The sequence below is a fragment of the Erinaceus europaeus genome, chromosome 13, assembly GCF_950295315.1.
Source record: "Erinaceus europaeus chromosome 13, mEriEur2.1, whole genome shotgun sequence".
NCBI classification, from domain to species: Eukaryota; Metazoa; Chordata; class Mammalia; order Eulipotyphla; family Erinaceidae; genus Erinaceus; species Erinaceus europaeus.
Window position 1 is genome coordinate 46,762,376 of NC_080174.1, and position 20,803 is coordinate 46,783,178.

General features: G+C 42.8%; 1 pseudogene; it reads left to right on the top strand.

Moving 5' to 3' along the window:
• Window positions 1-10,823: 10,823 nt before the first annotated feature.
• Window positions 10,824-11,411, top strand: LOC103123519 (large ribosomal subunit protein uL11-like; annotated as a pseudogene).
• The last annotated feature ends 9,392 nt before the right edge of the window (window positions 11,412-20,803 follow it).

Below are 20,803 nucleotides of genomic sequence, written 5' to 3' on the forward strand. Positions count from 1 at the left end.
AGGAAGGAAAGACAGAGAGGAGGAGGAGAGAGAAAGACACCTGCAGACCTGCTTCACCGCCTGTGAAGCAACTCCCCTGCAGGTGGGGAGCCAGGCCGAACCAGGATCCTAGTGGGGTTTGAATTGTTATGTGGAAGACTGAGAAATGATACACATGTAGAAACTATTGTATTTTTACTGTTAACTATAACCATTAATTTCCCAATAAAGAAATTAAAAAGGAATCAAGACTGTAGAACTTTTTTACTGAGAAAATTTGCACAAAGATTTTCAGAGTTGAAACATGATTAACTAAAGCTGAGGAGGGACCAGAACAAAGATCCCAGTCCCTCCAGGTCTGATGGAGCATTGTTCAGGAGTGAACATGTGGCTTTGGGCATCAGGCAGGCAAAGCTGACCCAAAAACAAAAAACAAAACCAAAAAAAAAACAAACACAAAGCATCACTCTGCAAAGCATCACTCTGGTACGTGTGATGATAGGGGCTGAACTGGGAACCTTGGGTATGAAAGTATGATACTCTACCAGATGAGCTATTTCTCCAGCCACTCCCTGGCCTTTGAAAGCTAATATTTATGATTATGTATCATAAATATTATGTAAATGCCAGGCTCTCCACTGGGAATAAGAGGATGAACTAGATAGTCTCTGCACTCATAGAGACCATTGAAGAACTGTCATTAAAATAAGAAGACATACAAACAGGGACTGGGAAATAGCTCACTTAGTAGAGCATACACACCAAAGTACAAGGCCCTAAGTCCAAGCTGAAATACCAGATTGAGCACCATGGACAGCACTCAAGATCTCTCTCTCTCTCTCTCACACACACACACACACACACACACACACACACACACACAACTTGCAAGGAAGAGGTCCCAAGTTTGATCCCTGGCACCAAATATGCCAAAATGATGCTTTGGTTCTCTCTCTCTCTCTGTGTCTTTCCCTTTGTCTTTATTAAACAAATAAAATTAAAATCAATACAAATAAATGTAGAATCATGCATTCTTTTGAGTGCTTTGAGGGATTATAGTGAGTGAAAGAGCAAATGAGGGGTCTGTAGTGGTGGAGATTAGGGAAAGCAAGTGGTAGAGGGTAGGGGTACACTTGGTAGAGCACATACCCCTCAAAAACCAATTCTCATGCCTAAGGCTCTTGAGATCCAAGGTTCAGTCCCAGGCACCAGCACAAGCCAAAGCTGAGCAATGCTCTGGTGGGAAAATAAATAAATAATATAAAACTAAGAGAAACATGTATAATTATCTTCTGGGACTGAATACATAATTTGTGGGACCCAGATCAAAATGTGGGATGCAGGGTTGGGGTAGATAGCATAATGGTTATGCAAAGAGATTTTTGTGCCTAAGGTTCTGAAGTCCCAGGCTCAATCCCCTGCACTACCATAAGCCAGAGCTGAGCAGTACTCTGGTGGAAAAAAAAAATGTGGGATGCAGTGCAAATGGAAATTCAAACCTCCTTGTTAAAAGAGTAAGAATTTTTTTTTTTAATGTTTTAATTATCTTTACTTATTGGATAGAGACAGCCAGAAATTGAGAGGGAAGGAGGTGATAGAGAGGGAAAGAGAGGGCAGGGGTAGCTAGCATAATGGCTATACAAACAGACTCTCATGCCTGAGGCTCTGTCAAGTCCCAGGGTAGGGGGGGAACCTTGGAAAGAGAGGGAAAGAGACAGAGAGAGACACCTGCAGCACTGTTTCATCACTAGCAAAGCTTTCCCCCTGCAGGTGGGGACCGGGGGTTACAACCTAGGGCCTTGCGCATTGTAACATATGTGCTCAACCAGGTGCACCATCACCCAGCCCCTAAGAATAAGAATTTCAATATGAAAATACAACAGAATATTAAACTGAGCACTGGGGTAGGGGGGCACCTGCCTGTACTATAGAGGTTGTGTGTCCATGGAGCCAGCCCTATCTTAATAATCTTCTAGTGGCTCAGGAGCTGGCAAAATGCACAAGATGTTGTACTTAAAAGCATGAGGTCCTTGGTTCACTTCTTAGTATCATATGTACTATATTGATACTCTGGTTCTCTCTCTTCCCTCCCTTCCTCTCTCTCTCTCTCTCTCTCTAATGAATAAATATTTACAAAATAATAAATAGTGGTCCGGGAGGTGGCACAGTGGATAAAGTATTGGACTCTCAAGCATGAGGTCCTGAGTTCAATTCCCAGCAGCACATGTACCAGAGTGATATCTGGTTCTTTCTCTCTCCTCCTATCTTTCTCATCAATAAATAAATAAAATATTAAAAAAAAATAATAAATAAAATAGCTTCCTCACTAGCCTCCTTCTTCCATTCATTCCTCAGCATGCCAGTTGGTGCTTTAAAAAACAAACAGGATATTCCTAGAGTGGAAGCTACTTGTGCTGAGGTTTTTACTTGAAATGATAAGCTGAGATTAACAGTGAGAACTTTTCTCAGTCATGCTTGGCAAGTAACAGCTGTATCCAACCAGGTTTCATGACTAGACAGGCTTCCAGGAGTCTGTGAAGTCTCTACAATAATAGGCAAAGCTTTGTAAGAACAGATGTGCCTTCTCATGGGCAGAAGGTCTGCAGTTTTCATCAGATTCCCTGAAGAGTATATTTTGCACAAAAGACTCAACCCTGAAACCATTCTTTCTTTTTTGTGAAGCCCAGCCCTCCTGCAAATATGATTTCACTACTCTCAACTGCTTTTTTATTCACTTAGAGAGAGAGGGAGAGAAACCACAGCACCAGAGCTTACACTTGTGCCATATAGTTCCTTTTGTGTGATGCTGGTGCTCAAACATGGGCCATGTGTATGACAAGTGAGCTCTCTCTGACCCCAGGTATAGCAATGTTTTTTAGATTTAATCATAAATGATGGAAAGAGAGAGGATCAGATCATTGCTCTGACACATGAGATTCTGGGGTTTGAACTCAAGACCTCGTGCTTGTCTTCTTGTTATTTACTTTACTATGTCATCACTGGGGCTTCAGTGCTATGGGCTGACTGTTTCAAATAAGCAAAGAGAAACAGAGACAGAGAGAGGGAGAAACACCACCACAGCAAAGCTTCCTCCAGTTTAGTCAGTGCCATGCTAAAACCAGGGTCATATGCCCTGGGCCACACTCAAACCTGTGTCATGTGCGTGGCAAAGCAGGCACACTAACCTGGCAAGCTATCTTGCATGCCCAGGATCTCATAGTTTCTGTGCCACCTCCCTGATTCCCAGCTCTGACAGCTTTTAAAAAATTATTTATTTGGGGGGCCAGGCAGCAGCGCAGTGGGTTAAGCACACATGGCACAAAATGCACAGATTGGTTTAAGGAACCTAGTTCGAGCCCCTGGCTCCCCACCTGCAGGGAGGTTGTTTCACAGGCGGTGAAACAGGTCTGCAGGTGTCTATCTTTCTCTCCACCTCTCTGACTTCCCCTTCTTCATTTCTCTCTGTCTTATCTAGCAACAACAACAATAATAACAACAATGATAAAGAACAAGGGCAACAAAAGGGGAACAATAGCCTCCAGGAGCAGTGGATTCATAGTGCAGATACCAAGCCCCAGCAATAACACTGGAGGCAAAAAAAAATTAGAAAAAATGATTTATTTTACTTTTTAAATATGAGAGATACGAGTTTTATATAAGAAAGAGAAGTCAGAACATCAATCCAGTACTCTCACTCCCACCTGTACGACACATAGGAGCATTGAGGTGCAAAAAAAAAGTTTCAGTACTGTGATATCTCTTTCTCTGCCTCTCTCTTGCTATCTGGAAAAGTCAGCTCAAGGCAGGGGAGATAGCATAATGGTTATATAAAAGATTGATGTGGGGAGGGGATAGAAAGCATAATGGTTAGGCAAAGAGACTCATGCCTGAGGCTCTGAAGTCCCAGGTTCAATGCCTCCATACCACCAAAGCCAGAACTGAGCAGTACTCTAGTAAAAAAAAATAAAAGTTGGCTTAGTCAGAGTGGTGAAGCTGAAGCTCAGGTAATACAAATAAACAAACATGGTCCAGGATGTGGCACAGTGGTTAAGTGTTGTATGCTTAACATTGGGTTCTAGTTCTCCCCTGCCAAGAGAATTGGATCAGTCCTGCTAATTTCGCGGGCCCGCTTGGCCCCACCCCAAGGAACCCCGAGAGAGGGTTCCTGAGTTCCAGAGTTGAAGAGTTTCAGAGTTCGAGAGTTGAAGAGTGACAGAGTTGAGAGGGTTCCTGAGTTCCAGAGTAAGAGAGAGTGCTTGCGCCGCCGCAAAGAGACAGCAGAGTTCTGTTTGGTGATTAGTTTGGTTTAGTTTATGAATCGTTGTTCCTAAATAAAGAAATACAGCTTCCCTGCCCAGCCGTTGTCTCCGCGTCTCTGTTACCCGCCCGTGAAGCTAGTCCGGCCAGCTAGAGCCTCCGAATTTTAACAACAGATAAGGCATTTGATTTTTTTTTTTTTTTGGCCTCCAGGATTATTGATGGAGTTTGGTGCCTGCACTATGAATCCACTGTTCCTGGAGGCCGTTTTTCCCATTTTTGTTGCCCTTGTTATTGTTGGATAGGACAGAGAGAAATCGAGAGAGGAGGGGAAGACAGAGAAGAAGAGAGAAGGATAGACATCTGCAGACCTGTTTCACCGCTTTTGAAGTGATCTACCTGCAGGTGGGGAACTGGGGGCTTGAACCAGAATCCTTAGTCTAGTCCCTGTGCTCAGTGTCATGTGCACTTAACTCATTGCACTACCACCCAGCTCCCAGATGTTTGATCTTTTCTTTCTTTTTTTTTTTAATCTTTATTTATAGGATAGAGACAACCAGAAATTGAGAGGGAAGGGGTGACAGAGAGGGAGAGAGCAAAGAGACACCTGAAACCCTGCTTCACCACTTGTGAAGCTTTTCTTCTGCAGGTGGGGACCAGGGATTTGAACCCAGATCCTTGAACATTGTAACATTTGTGCTGTGCCACCACCCAGCCCAGGTGTTTGATTTTTAAAAAAAATATTTTTATTTATTTATTATTGAATAGATACACAGAGAAATTGAGAGGGGAAGGGGAGATAGAAAGGGAGAGAGACAGATAGACATCTGCTTCACCATTTGTGAAAGTTTCCCCCTGCAGGTGTGGACCAGGGGCTTGAACCTGGATCTGTGTGTACTGTAATGTGAGCACTTAACCAGGTGTGCCATTACCTGGCCCCAGGTGTTTGATTCCTTTTTTCTTAAAGAAAAGAACCTACTTTATATTAAAACAAATCTTTGTTTATTGGATAGAGACAGCCAGAAATTGAGAGGGGAGAGAGAGATGGAAAGGAGGAGAGACAGAGAGAGACACTGCAGCCCTGCTTCACCAGTTGTGAAGTTTTCCCTCTGCAGGTGGGGACCAGGGGTTTGAACCTGGGTCCTTGTGCACTGTAATGTGTGCACTTAACCAGGTGTGCCACTGTCTGGCCCCAGGTGTTTGATTCTTTTTTAAAAAAATATTTATTATTCCCTTTTGTTGCCCTTGTTTTTTATTGTTGTAGTTATTATTGTTGTTATTGATGTTGTTTTTGGAGAGGACAGAGAGAAATGGAGAAAGGAGGGTAAGAGAGAGGGGGAGAGAAAGACACCTGCAGACCTGCTTCACCACTGGGAAGCAACTCCTCTGCAGGTGGGTGTTGTTTTCGACGGGCTGGCTTCACAGGCGGATAACAGACGACCAGGGACTCATGGTTGAGCTGTACGCAGTATCTCTTTATTCATGCAGGACGCAGTGCAATCTATACCAAACTAAGCTAAACTAACACAACTACCAACTAACTAAAACGAACAATGTTGTCCTTACATACTTTCCAAGTAGGGTGTAAACAAGATGTGACATACAGAGGGTGGAGAGAAAAGTGACTGGTGAATATCAGGGTGTGACAAGGAGAGGGGGCGGAGCAGGCAAGAATTCTACCACTGAACCACCAATGCCCTGGAGGGAGGGTGGTGCTTGTTAACAGTGGTTATGTAAATAGAATGCAGTGGTTATGTAAATAGAATAGTTTTAAGCAGGGGGGATTAAACCAAATAAAACAGAAGAGGTTTTTAGAAGTAGAATTAGAAGCATACCAACAGGTGGGGAGCCGGGAGCTCGAACCAGGATCCTTACACCAGTCCTTTGCTTTGTGCCACCTGTGCTTAACCCATTGTGCTACTGTCCCACTCCCCAGGTGTTCTCATAAATAAATAAATAAATTAATTAATTAATTAATAACAAAGTAATTCACAGTTGGCACTTATTGATTGCTTACTCTGTGTCAGATATGTGACATGAATTATGCCATGTAGTCCTTATAATAACAGTGGGTTCTGGGACCTGAGAAGTGGCACCTCCTTATAAACATTAGACCTTGGGGTCCATCTTGAGCCTTATATGAGACCAACAAAGACCAACTGAATCCAAATCTATGGTTGGTGGAGGTGCTTTAGTCTCTGTCCATGTCTTTTCCTCTCTCACACTTTCTGTCATAAAAGAAAGCAAATAAAAACTGTAAAAGGCAGTAGCCTTGAAATTCCCTTTTTATGCAGTTGTTTGTTAAGTGCTTTTAGTATGAGTTGCTTGTAGTATGAGGTGGAAAATTCCTTGCCCCTTCCCCCTTGAATAAGCAGGACCTAATCAGTGAAGGCCACCCATTGTTCGAAGGACCCTGCCTGGGGACAAGCCTTATCAGGACCTCATCAGTGAAGGCCACCCATTGTTCGAAGGACCCTACATGGGGACAAGCCTTATCAGGACCTTTGAACAGACTTTGTGGTGTGCTGCCTACCGGATGGGTGGTCATAGCCGATGGCAGGAGGATGTGGCGACCCTGCCTGGTTGAATTCTATTGGTTGTGTGATCTTACTATATTTGAAACTAGCCCGCGCTTTGCTTTGAATGGATCATGCTTTTGCTAAGTTTGAAATGATTGGATCTTGTGTTTGCTATAGCCTGTTATTGGATGTAGGTTGATAAGGTGATGTGCTCCCCCTCCCTGAGTGTAGTCTGAATTCCTATAAATTGTGTGGTTTGAGCCCTGTTCGGGGTCGAGCTTGGTAGACTAACACCAGTCACCATCTCGGCCCGGATTGCAATTCGTCAATAAACATCTTTGCTTCCTTACAGTGGATGGTGGTTTGATTTATGCTCGCTAACAAAAACTGCCAGAAGAGGTAGCCTGATGGTAGAATATGTGTATAAAATGATGAGTTTTTGTTTTTTTGAGGGGGTCAGGTGTTAGCCCAGAGGGTTAAGCACACATGGCACAAAGCACAAGTACGGGCATAAGGATGCCGGTTCGAGCCCCCAGCTCCCCACCTGCAGGGGGTCGCTTCACAAGTGGTGAAGCAGGTCTGTAGGTGTCCATCTTTCTCTCCCCTCTCTGTCTTCCCCTCCTCTTTCCATTTCTCTCTGTCCTATCCAACAACAATGACATCAATAACAGCAAAAATAATAACTACAACAACAATAAAACAACCAGGGCAACAAAAGGGAAGAAAAAATAGCCTCCAGGAGCAGTGGATTCATGGTGCAAGGCACCAAGCCCTAGCAATATCCCTGGAGGCAAAAAAAAAAAAATGAGTTTGTGCTCCTGCACCATATACCACTAATAATAGTAACAGTGGGTTCCACTGAGAATCACATCAGCTTTTTCTAGGCCCTTAGTTGTATGTGGTCATGCCTATGACGACCTATTCAAAGTCACAACTAACTCACTCTAACTTCTGTACTGTGGGACCAGAAATGGCCTGTCTGACCTAAGCAGGAGTAGCTTCTGCCTCTTGATCAACCCCTTAGTACAAATCCTGCCTTGATGGATATGTACAAGCCAAACCATTTCTCAGTTCTATGACTTTTTTTTTTTTAAAAAAAGTATTGCTGTGGTCCTGGAGGTGGCACAATGGATAAACCTTTGGACCCTCTAGCATGAGGTCTTGAGTTCGATCCTGGCAGACATGTACCAGAGTGATGTCTGGTTCTTTCTCTCTCTCTTCCTATCTTTCTCATAACATAAATAAAATTGTTTTAAAAATTATTGTTTATTTAGGATAGAGACAGAGGGAAATTGAGAGGGAAGGGGGAGGTGGAAAGGGAGAGAGACATCTATAGCACAAGAATATATATATATATATATATATATATATATATAGAGAGAGAGAGAGAGAGAGAGAGAGAGAGACCTGCAGCACTGTCTTACTATTTGTGAAACTTCTCCCCTGCAGGTGGGGATCAGGGGCTTAAACCAAGGTCCTTGTTCATTGTAACATATTGGCTCAACTAAATGTGCCACTGCCTGGGTCCTCTCACTTCCATGCTTTGCACATGTTTCTATAATGTATTTCATCTCCAATTCTTTGCCTGGAGAACTCATATCCAAATGTCAACTCTCAGCTCAACTGTCACATCCTCCCTGGGCCTTCCTTAACAAACTCAGCAATCTGGGGGAGTTGCCCCTCCTTTGAACTCTGCTTGCTACCTTCATTACAGCTTTTTCTGGGATTACTGTACTTGTCTGATTCTTTTTCCTTCCTCCAATAGATTGTGAGTTCTATGAGGACAGTGGCTGTGTCATACTCTATCCCACAAGACTTGAATCACATCAGGAATAAATAAAAGGTATTGTGAATGAATAATCTTCCCGTCCTTGAGTCCCAGCATACCTTGAACCTGATTTACTACCTGTAGGCTCAAGGTTCTTAGGGGGAAGACAATTCAATTGTAGAAACAGATAGAAACATCTTTGGCACAAAGTTGGTGGGTGCTAAGAGCTGGGAATGATGTCAGAAGGGGCTCATGGTAGTCATTATGAAGGATGACTAACTGCTGGACTAGGGAGAAAGTGTGGGGGGAAAACAAAGCAGGGTTTAGAAAAAAAAATGATAGAGATGAATCAGAACATACCCACACACACTTCCTGAATAAGAATATAGAGTCATGGTCAGTTCAAGGGAGAGGTATTGTTGGAGCTGCTGAAGTGATATTTATGGGATGTTAGAAGTTCCTCCTTTGCCTTAAGCCAAGGGTATAATTATTTTTTATATATTTTTATATTTATCTAGTTTCTCTTTTGTTGCCCTTGTTTTTTTTATTGTTGTTGTAGTTATTTTTTATACTTATTTATTTTCCCTTTGTTGCCCTTGTCTTTTTTATTGTTGTTGTAGTTATTCTTATTGTTGTTAATGATGTCGTTGTTGTTGGGTAGGACAGAGAGAAATGGAGAGAGGAGGGGAAGACAGAGAGGGGGAGAGAAAGATAGACACCTGCAGATCTGCTTCACTACCTGTGAAGCGACTCCCCTGCAGGTGAGGAGCCAGGGGCTCGAACCGAGATCCTTATGCCAGTCCTTGCGCTTTGTGCCATGTGTGCTTAACCTGTTGCGCTACTGCCCGACCCCAGCCAAGGGCATATTATCTGAATGTCCCACCATGAAGACAGCATACTAGTTATACAAGACTTTCAGGAGTTGGGCGGTAGTACAGCGGGTTAAGCGCAGGTGGCGCAAAGCACAAGGACCGGCATAAGAATCCCAGTTGGAGCCCTGGCTCCCCACCTGCAGGGGTGTCGCTTCACAGGCGGTGAAGCAGGTCTGCAGGTGTCTATCTTTCTCTCTCTTTCTCTGCCTTCCCCTCCTCTCTCCATTTCTCTCTGTTCTATCCAACAACAATAACTACAATAAAACAGCAAGGGCAACAAAAGGGAATAAGTAAATAAATATAAAAAAAAAAAGACTTTTATACCAGAAATTCTGAGGTCCCAGATTCACGCCCCAGCATCACCATAAGCCAAAGCTGAGTAGTGTTCTACTCAATAAATAAATAAATAAAAACACTAAGGGCATATGAGAAAGTTCACACATAAGCTGCGCAATATGTTAAAATTATTAATTTCTCCTCTTCCAATTTAGAGGACTCCCCTCACTAGTTATAGTTTCTAGAGTGTTGTTTCCTTCTCTCACCCACGACCCTGAAGATTTATTTATTTTATTATTTTTGGAACGAGACTGGGAGGGGGGCCGGGTGGTGGCACAGCAGGGTAAGCGCACATGGCATGAAGCATAAGGACCAATGGAAATATCCCTGTTCGAGCCCCTGACTTCCCACCTCAAGAACCAGACATCACTCTGGTACATGTGCTGCCGGGGACTGTACTCAGGACCTCATGCTTGAGAGTCCAATGCTTTATCCATCACGCCAATTCCCGGACCACTGAAAGCAAAGGTCCCTGCGCTTTCTGCCATGTGCACTTAACCTGCTGCGCCAAAGCCCGGCTTCCAGGAACTGTACTTTATAAATCTTATAAGCCACTATTAAATTACTACTAAATGAATTAATAAACTTGAATAATGAGATCTACAGCAGCTTCCTGGTTCATGAGCCTGCCGAGAGGGTAGTATAGTTGTACTCCTGTACGTCTTCATATTGATTTATATCTGAGAGAGAGGGAGAGAATCAGAGCATCACTCTGGTACATGTGATGCTACGTAGGGTTCAAACTCAAGGCTCTAGACATTCAAATCTTGTGACATCAAGCCTATATAAGTGTTCTTTTAGTATTTATTAACTTGTACGTGTTTTTATTTTTAGTTAAAGAGGTACAGAGAGAGAGATCAAAGCACTGTTGGGCTCACACCCCCAATCCCAATATAACTGCTCTGAAGAAAAAGTAAGCAGGGCTGGGGAGACTGCATAATGGTTATGCAAATGACTTGTAAATCTGAGACTCCCAGGTCCCCAGTTCAATCCCCCACACCATCATAAACCAGAGCCTTCTGATAAAACAAAAACAAACAAAGGAAAAAGTCAGAAAAAGAACTTCCTGACCAGTGAGATAGCATAGTGACTATGAAAAAAAAAAGCTTCTGCTTTCGGTTTTCGGCTTGGAGGAGGCAGGCCAAGGTGCAACTTGCTTCGGTTGTCCGGAATCTGGATTCATCCGACACCAGCCACCTCCACCATGCTGCCAAAGTTCCAAAGTTCGACCTCAGCGAGATCAAAGTCATGTACCTGAGATGGGGGGGGGGGGGTTGGTGCCACTTGGGCCCTGGCCCCCAACATCAGGCCGCTTATTCTGTCTCCAGAAAAAGTTGGTGTTGACATTGCCAAGGCTACTGGTGATTGGAAGGGTTTGAGGATCACAGTCAAACTCACAATCCAGGACAGACAGGCCCCGATTGAGGTGGTGTCTTCTGCCTCAGCCCTCATCATTAAAGCCCTCAAGGAAACACCAAGAAACAGAAAGAAGCAGAAAAATATTAAGCACAGTGGAAACATTTTTGATGAAAACTATCAACATTGCCCGACAAGAACTCTGGAACCATCAAAGAAATCCTGGGGACTGCTCAATCTGTGGGTTACAATGTTGATGGCCACCATCCTTATGACATCATAGATGACATCAACAGTGGTGCTGTAGAATGTCCAGCTAGTTAAGAATTACAAAGGAAGATGCTTCAATAAAGGATTATTTGGAAAAAAAAAAAAGCTTCTGTGCCTAAGATGCTGAGATCCCAGGTTGAATCTTCGGACCACCCCATGAAATATTTAGAGGAAAACATTAGCAGAACTCTTTTTGATGTAAACTTTCAAAACATCTTCAAGGACTCAAGTCCAATCACAAAGAAATCAATCTCCAGCACCATCACAAGCCAGAACTGAGCAATGCTCTAGAAGGGCAGGAGGAAGGGAGGGGAGAGAGAAAGGGAGGGAGGTGACTTTTATGAATTTTGTGAATTCACATAATTTTTAACATTAAGTTGCATAAATTGAGTCAGATGTCATGAAAACTCCTGATAATAATTCCTCAGTCAAAGGTAGGGATGGTGGGAAACTTGCATGAAATGAAGTCTGTCATATAAGACTAAGCACTTAGGGAGTTGGGCGGTAGCATAGTGGGCTAAGCGCAGGTGGTGCAAAGCACAAGGACCGGTGTAAGGATCCCGGTTCAAGCCCCTGGCTCCCCACCTGCAGGGGAGTCGCTTCACAAGTGGTGAAGCAGTTCTGTCGGTGTCTGTCTTTCTCTTCCCCTCTTTGTCTTCCCCTCCTCTCTCCATTTCTCTCTGTCCTATCTAACAATGACAACAACAATAAAAAAGAGCAACAAAAGTGAATACATAATATATTTTTAAAAAAGACTAAGTACTTAAACTGTTGGTGTGAGTTGTTAATGTTTGAAAAGAATTGAACTGAACTGAATTGCTGGTATCAGACTCAGAAGACATTGGGGAGGGGAGGGCCTGTGAGTTGGTACCCAGCAGAGCACAGATGTTATAGTGCATAAGGAACTCGGTTCAAGCCCCCAGTCCAGCCCCCACCTGCAACGGGAAAGCTTCACAAGTAGTGAAACAGTGCTTCAGTTCTCTCTCTCTCCCCCTCCCTCCCTCCTTTCCTCCTTCCTTCTCTATCACCCCCTTCCCTCTCTCAGCCTCTCTCTCTTTGAAAAATTTTTTTATTATCTTTATTTATTAAAGGATAGAGACAGTCAGAAATTGAGAGGGTAGGGGGAAGTAGAGAGGGAGAGAGAAAGAGAGACACCTGCAGCCCTGCTTCACCACTTGCAAAGCTTTCCCCCTGCAGGTGGGGACCAGGGGCTCAAACCTGGGTCCTTGGGCACTGTAACATGTGCACTCAACCAGGTGCACCACATAGTGCCCCGCTTTTTTGTCTCCAGGATTATCACTGGGGCTTAATGGGACTCAATGCCTGCACTACAAATTCACTACTCCTAGAGGCTATTTTTCCCATTTTGTTGCCCTTGTTGTTATTGCTGTTGTTGTTGTTGGATAGGACAGAGAAATCTAGAGAAGGAGGGGAAGAGAAAGAGAGACACATGCAGACCTGCTTCGATGCTCTCTCTCCGCCTATCTTTTTCATGAATAAATAAATAACTTTAAAAAAGATTTGTCTTCCATGTTCAGCGGGGAAGCAATTACAGAAGCCAGACCTTCCACCTTTTGCAACCCACAACGACCCTGGGTCCATGCTCCCAGAGGGATAGAGAATGGGAAAGCTATCAGGGGAGGGGAGGGGATATGGAGATTGGGTGGTGGGAATTGTGTGGAGTTGTACCCCTCCTACCCTATGGTTTTGTTAATTTATCCTTTCTTAAATAAAAAATAAATAAATAAAAACAAAAAACAAACAAACAAAAAAGATTTGTCTTTGTTGATATGTCAAAAGAAAGAAACGAAACACCATTCTGGAACGTGCAATGCCAGGGATGGAAGTTAGGATCCTGGTTCGAGCCCCCAGCTCCCCACCTGCAGGGGGGTTTGCTTCACAGGTGGTGAAGCAGGTCTGCAGGTGTCTATCTTTCTCTCCTCCTCTCTGTCTCCCCCTTCTCTCTCAATTTGTCTCTGTCCTAGCCAACAACAACAACAGCAATAACAACAACAATAAAAAGCAACAAGGGCAACAAAAGGGAAAATTTTAAAAAGTAGTTCTACACGAAACCCAATATCAAAATTCAGTTTGGTAGTTTTTTTGTTTTGTTTTTGTAAGCTCATGTCTGTATTTCAATTCTCTAGATTTCATGTATGAGTGAAACTAGCAGCTGTTTTTCACCTACTTACTTCCTAAGCATAATCATGTCACATATCTAACTCAGAGTGAGCACTCAGTGCCAACCATGAATTGCTTTATTTATTTATTTATTTATTTATGAGACAGGACCAGAGCATAACTCTGGCATGTGCAGTGCTGGGTATTGATCTCAGAAACTCATGCTTAAGAATCAAACACCTGGGGAGTTGGACGGTAGCACAGTGGATTAAGCACAGGTGGCTCCTTGATATTTTTCTAAAACAGGTACACGAAAAGACAGAGAGCACAGGCTAAATGTGGTGTATCTTCCTGGCATGCCAATTTTGCTTGGTGCTCAGTCATTTAAAACATTTACTAATGTAAAATAAGCAGTTAGATTATGAAGCAACACATAAAACTACAAACGCTTTAAATAGTTTCCCTGGGACAAAAGGTAGGGTACTGTTGTAGATAAAGAGACACTAGAGACACAGAATACACACATGCATAAAACATGATTGATTCCACATTGAAAAAAACAAACAAACTATAAAAGACATTTTGAGGGGCTGGGTGGAGAGTGTGTCCTATCAGGTATAAAGTAAAGGAGAAAGTAAAGAAAAGACATTTTGAGTGGCTGAGGTGGTGCAGTGGATAAAGTGTTGAACACTCTAGAATAAGGTCCTAAGTTCCATCCCTGGCATTGCACATTCCAGAGTAGTGTTCTGTTTCTTTCTTTTGACATATCAATGAAGATAAATCTTTCTTAAGGCTATTTATTTATTCATGAGAAAGACAGGTGGAGAGAAAGAACCTGATTATCAGCCTGATATATGTGCTGCCGGGGATTGTACTCAGGACCTCATGCTTGAGAATCCAATGCTTTATCCACTGCACCAACTCCCCGACCACTGAAGATAAATCTTTTTTTAAAAATACATTTCTTCATAGAACTGCACTTTTATTTTTTTAATATTTATTCCCTTTTTGTTGCTCTTGTTTTATTGTTGTAGTTATTATTATTCATGTCATTGTTGTTGGATAGGACAGAGAGAAATGGAGAGAGGAAGGGAAGACAGAGAGGGAGAGAAAGATAGACACCTGCAGACATGCTTTACCGATTGTGAAGCGACTCCCCTGCAGGTGGGGAGCCAGGGGTTCGAACCAGGATCCTTACTTCGGTCCTTGCGCTTTGTGCCACGTGCGCTTAACCTGCTGTGCAACCACCCGACTCCCCGATAAATCTTTTAAAAAGAGCATTTTGATACTGAGGAAGGACATTTTAATATGATCATGTGGTGGTATTTTGCTAATTTTCTTAAGCGTGGTATTAAATTTATGGTTCTGAAGGAGAGTGTTCTTAGGAGATTTCTGAATTATTTAGAAATAACTGGGAGTAAATAATTATATCTATATATAGTATATATATTGTATATATATTAGATTCATTTATTTACTTATAAGATAGGGAAAGGAAGAGAACCAGAGCATCACTGTAGCACATGGATGCCGGGGGTCAAACTTGGGGCCCTATGTTTGAGAGTCCAATGCTTTTTCCACTGTGCCACCTCCTACGTCTACATCTTGCTTTCATTAGTTGTTGAAAGATATATATATATATATATATATATAGTGTGTGTGTGTGTGTGTGTGTGTGTGTGTGTGTGTGTGTGTGTGTAAAAGATTATTGAATTTAGGTTGGAAGAATATAGATGATCACTATATATATTTTTAAAATGTAATTAAATTTTGTTAGTTTATTTACTGCCTCCAGGGTTATCACAGGGCTCCATGCCTGCACTAGGAATTGCTGCTCCTGGAAGCCATTCACCCCCATTGTTGTTGCTATTATTGTTTTTGTTGAATAGGACAGAGAGAAACTGAGAGAGGAGGTGAAAACAGAGTGGGAGAGAGAGAGACTCCTGGAGACCTGCTTCACCACTTGTGAAGCGACTCCCACCCCCGAAGGTGGGGAGCCGGGGGGCTCAAACTGGGATCCTTGAGCTGGTCCTTATGCTTCACATTCTGTGCGCTTAACCTGGTGCACTACTGCCCAGCCCCCTCATTATATATCTTTTTAAAGATTTTAACTTTTTTTTCTTCTTTTTAAAAAATATATTTATTTATTAGACAAAGACAGAGAGAAATTAAGAGGGAAGGGGAAATAGAGAGGAAGAGAGACACTTCACCATTTGTGAAGCTTCCTCCCTGCAGGTGGGGACCAAGGGCTTGAACCTGGGTCATTACGCACTGTAATGTGTGCACTTAACCAGGAGTGCCACTGCCTGGCTCCTATGACTTTATTTATTTATTTATTTGCAGAAGATGATAAGGAGAGCAAGAGATAGTGTGTGTGTAGTCACTGTGCCAGATGCTTGGCACTCTCTGCTTTTCACTCCATCTGAAAAGAAAAAAAGAAAGATGGAAGGAAGGAAGGAAGGAAGGGAAAGTTAAAGTCCTTGGGTACAGTGGAATTATGCAGGCATGAAGCCTCAGTGAAGCAGATGGTTTTACTCATATGTGGAATACAGAGATTAGATACACATGAACTTGAAAACAAAACAACACAAGGAAAAAAAAGGCAAATACATACAAATATAGACAGATAGTTGTAGAAATAATAACCCATATCTGAGACCTAGGGAGAACTGCTGTAGCTTATAATGGAGGGAATGGGGATTCAGAACTCTGGTGATGGGAATGGTGTGGAGTTGTATCCCTGTTATCTTGTAATTTTGTAAGTCAATATTAAACCACTAATAAAAAAGGAAAAGAAAAAGAAAGCCAACCCGTATCTTCGACCTAGGGAGAACTACTGCAGTTTCCAATGGAGGGGATGAAGACACAGAATTCTGGTGGTGGAAACATTATGGAATTTTTTTTTAAACTTCATTTATTTTCCCTTTTGTTGCCCTTGTTGTTTTTCATTGTTGTTGTAGTTATTGTTGTTATTGATGTCATCGTTGTTAGGCAGAACAGAGAGAAATAAAGAGAAGAGGGGAAGACAGAGAGGGAAAGAGAAAGACACCTGCAGACCTGCTTCACCGCCTGTAAAGCGACTCCCTTGCAGGTAGGGAGCTGAGGACTCCAACCAGGATCCTTCGCCATCCTTGCACTTTGCACCATGTGTGCTTAACCCGCTGTGCTACCGCCTAACTCCCATGGAGTTTTTTTTTTATGCTTTTATTTTTCCTGTTGGATTTCTTTATTTTATTTTATTATGTAATTTTTAAAAATTTTTAAAATTTATTTTATTTATTCCCTTTTGTTGCCCTTGTTGTTTTATTGTTGTAGTTATTATTGTTGTTGTTGTTGGATAGGGCAGAGAGAAATGGAGAGCGGGAGGGGAAGACAGAGAGGAGGAGAGAAAGATAGACACCTGCAGACCTGCTTCACTGCCTGTGAAGCGACTCCCCTGAAGGTGGGGAGCCGGGGCTTGAACCGGGATCTTTATGCCGGTCTTTGTGCTTTGCGCCACCTACGCTTAGCCCGCTGTACTACAGCCCGACTCCCTTTATTTTATTTTTTACCAGAGCACTGTTCAGCTCTGGTTTATGGTGGTGTAGGGGATTGAACCTGGGATTTTGGAGCTTCAGGCATGAGAAGCATTATGTTATCTACCCTCCGCCCAGATTTATTTTTTTATTTAGTTTACCAGAGCACTGCTCAGTTCTGGCTTATGGTGGTGCAAGGGCTTCAACCTGGGACCTTGGAACCTCAGTCTTGAGAGTTTCTTTGCAGAACCATTATGCTATCTCAGCTACCCACGTTATGAAATTATGCCCCTAACATTTTATAATTTTGTAAATCAGTATTAAATCACTAAATAAAAAAGTTTAAAAAGTTAGAGAGACACTTGCAACACTGCTTCACTATTGTGAAACTCCCCTATGTGCAGGTGGGGAACCATGGCTTGAACCTGGATCTTTGGCATGGTAATGTGTATGTTCTATAGCAATTAAAAAACAAAAACTTGGGGGCTGGGCGGTAGCACAGCGGGTTAAGCATAAGTGGTGCAAAGCGCAAGGACTGGTGTAAGGATCCGGGTTTGAGACCCCGGCTCCCCACCTGCAGGGGAGTCACTTCACAGGCAGTTAAGCAGTTCTGCAGGTGTCTGTCTTTCTCTCCCCCTCTGTCTTCCCCTCCTCTCTCCATTTCTTTCTGTCCTATCTAACAACAACGATGACAACAATAATAACTACAACAATAAAACGACAAGGGCAACAAAAGGGGAAAAAATGACCTCCAGGAGTGGTGGATTCGTGGTGCAGGCACTAGAGCCCCATCAATAACCCTGGAGGCAAAAATAAATAAATAAATAACTTGAGAGTCCAGCAGTAGTGCAGCAGGTTAAGCACAGGTGGCACAAAGCACAAGGACCGGCATAAGGAACCCGGTTTGAGCCCTGGCTCCCCACCTGCAGGTGAATCGCTTCACTGGCAGTGAAGCAGGTCTGCAGGTGTCTATCTTTCTCTCCCCATCTCTGTCTTCCCCTGTTCTCTCCATCCTATCCAACAATGACATCAACAACAATAATAATAACCACAACAATAAAACAAGGGCAACAAAAGGGAATAAATAAATATTAAAAAAAGAAAAAATATTCTAAAAAATAAATAAAACTCACATGCCTTTTCTGGAGTTTAAACAAATTGGAGGTTTATTACATTGCAGTTATTTAGGTACAGCAACATAGGCAAAGGGGCAAAGATTGGTTAGTCATGATGGCGGTTAGCCATGAGTCTAAGCTAGTTACCAGCACTCGACTGCATGTGTTGAAGGTTCCAGGAGACGTGCATGGTGGGTACTAAGGAGGAGAGCAGGCAAGGGCCTCAAGAACAGAGAGCAGGAACAGAGAGCGAATTCTGTCAGACACTCACTTTAACTTTCTTTTTTTAAGAAATATTTTATTTATTTATTAGTGAGAGAGACAGGAGGAGAGAAAGAACCAGGCATCACTCTGGTACATGTGCTGCTGGGGTTCAAATTCAGGACCTCATGTTTTAGAGTCCAATGCTTTATCCACTGTGCCACCTCCTGGACCACTAATAATTTTCTTTTTTTTAAGATTTTTATTTATTTATTTCCCCCCTTTAAAAGATTTATTTATTTATTTAATTTACTTATTTTCCTTTTTGTTGTCCTTGTTGTTTAACATTATTGTGGTTATTGATGTTGTTGTTAGATAGGACTGAGAGAAATGGAGAGAGGAGGGGAAGCCAGAGAGGGGGAACGAAAGATAGACACCTGCAGACCTGCTTCACCGCTTGTGATGAAGCGACTCCCCCCTCCAGGTGGGGAGCCAGGGGCTCGAACCCGGATCCTTAAGCCAGTCCTTGTGCTTCGCACCATGTGTGCTTAACCCGCTGCGCTACCGCCCGGCTCCGTTTTCCCTTTTGTTGCCCTTGTTGTTTTTATTGTTGTTGTAGTTATTTTATTTATTTTTTAACTTTATTTATTTATTATTGATTAGAGACAGAGAGAAGTTGAGAGAGAAGGGGAGGTAGAGAGGAAGAGAGACAGACACCTGCTTCACTGTCTGTGAAGCGACTCCCCTGCAGGTGGGGAGCCGAGGGCTCCAACTGGTATCCTGATGGGTCCTTGCGCTTTGTGCCACAGGTGCACTTAACTCGCTGCGCTACCACGCGACTCCCCTATTGTTGTAGTTATTATTGTTGTTGTTATTGATGTCGTTGTTGTTAGGACAGAGAGACATGGAGAAAGGGGGGGAAAACAGAGAGGGAGAGAGAGACACCTGCAAACCTGCTTCATCGCTTGTGAAACGACTGCCCTGCAGGTGGGGAACCTGGGGCTCAAATCAGGATCCTTATGCCGGTCCTTGCGCTTTGTGCCACTTAGGCTTAACCTGCTGCGCTACCGCCCAACTCCCTTAAGATTTTTTTACGTATTAATGAGAAAGATAAAAGGAGAGAGAGAAAGAACCAGATATCACTCTGGTACATGTGCTGCAGGGGACTGAACTCAGAACCTCATGCTTGAGAGTCCAGTGTTTTATCCAGTGCCATCTTCTGGACCATACCACTAGTAACTTTCTATAATCCCACAATCCCTTGTGGACTTGTGTAAATCATAGTATGCTCATCAGCTGATGTCATCTGTATGCTAATTACGCTCTTGTTCCAACATTCTACCAGGTGTAACATTACTGGACGCCTGTCAGGTGATATAGATACTGCTGTTCTAGAAGCCACATTTTAATAGTCATTGCTCTAAAAGCCAGGTTCCTCATCAGGATAGCAGCATTCTGGAGCAATCCTGAGCACGTCTGGCCTTGACCCACTAGATAGGTATAGCAACTCCCATTTTTTAAATATTTTATTTTATTAATGAGAAAGATAGGAGGAGAGTGAAAGAGCCAGACATCACTCTGGTACTTGTGCTGCCAGGGATTAAACTTAGGACTTCGTGCTTGAGAGTCTAATTCCTTAACCACTGCACTACCTCCCGGACCACAGCAACTCCAATTTTATCAATAAAATATGTCCAATGTTGCCACAAGTCCCCTGCACCTCGCTCATTAAATATATATATGAATATATATATGAAGTTGATTTCATTTAACCCAGTCTTTACCAAACTTATTTTAATCTTTAATTTCTTTTTAAAATTTTTTTTATTTACCCTTTTGTTGCCCTTGTTTTTTATTGTTGTAGTTATTATTGTTGTTATTGATGTCATTGTTGTTAGGACAGAGAGAAAAGGAGAGAGGAGGGTAAGACAAAGGGGGAGAAAAAGATAGACGCCTGCAGACCTGCTTCACTGCCTGCGAAGCAACACCCCTGCAGGTGGGGAGCCGGGGCTCGAACCGGGATCATTATGCCGGCCCTTGCACATCACACTACGTGTGCTTAACCCGCTGTGTTACCACTGGACTTCCCTTGAATCTTTAATTTATATCTTCCTCTCTTTCTTCCTTTTTTTTTTTTTTTTTTAAGATTTTATTTATTTATGAGAAAGAACCAGACATCACTTTGGCACATGTGCTGCTGGGGATCGAACTAGGGACCTCATGCTTGAGAGTCCAAAGCTTTACCACTGCGCCACCTCCCGGACCACCCTTCCTTTCTTTTTCTCTCTCTTCCTTTCACTTTATTTCTTCCTTTCTCTTTTACTTTCCTTTTTCTTTCTTTCTCTCTCTCTTGTCCTCCCTCCCTCTCTTTCTTCCTTCCTTTCTTTATTGGATAGTCAGAAATTGAAAGGGGAGATAGACACCTGCAGCCCTGTTTCACCACTTGTGAAGCTTTTCTTCTGCAGGTGGGGACCAGGGGCTTGAACCAGGGTCC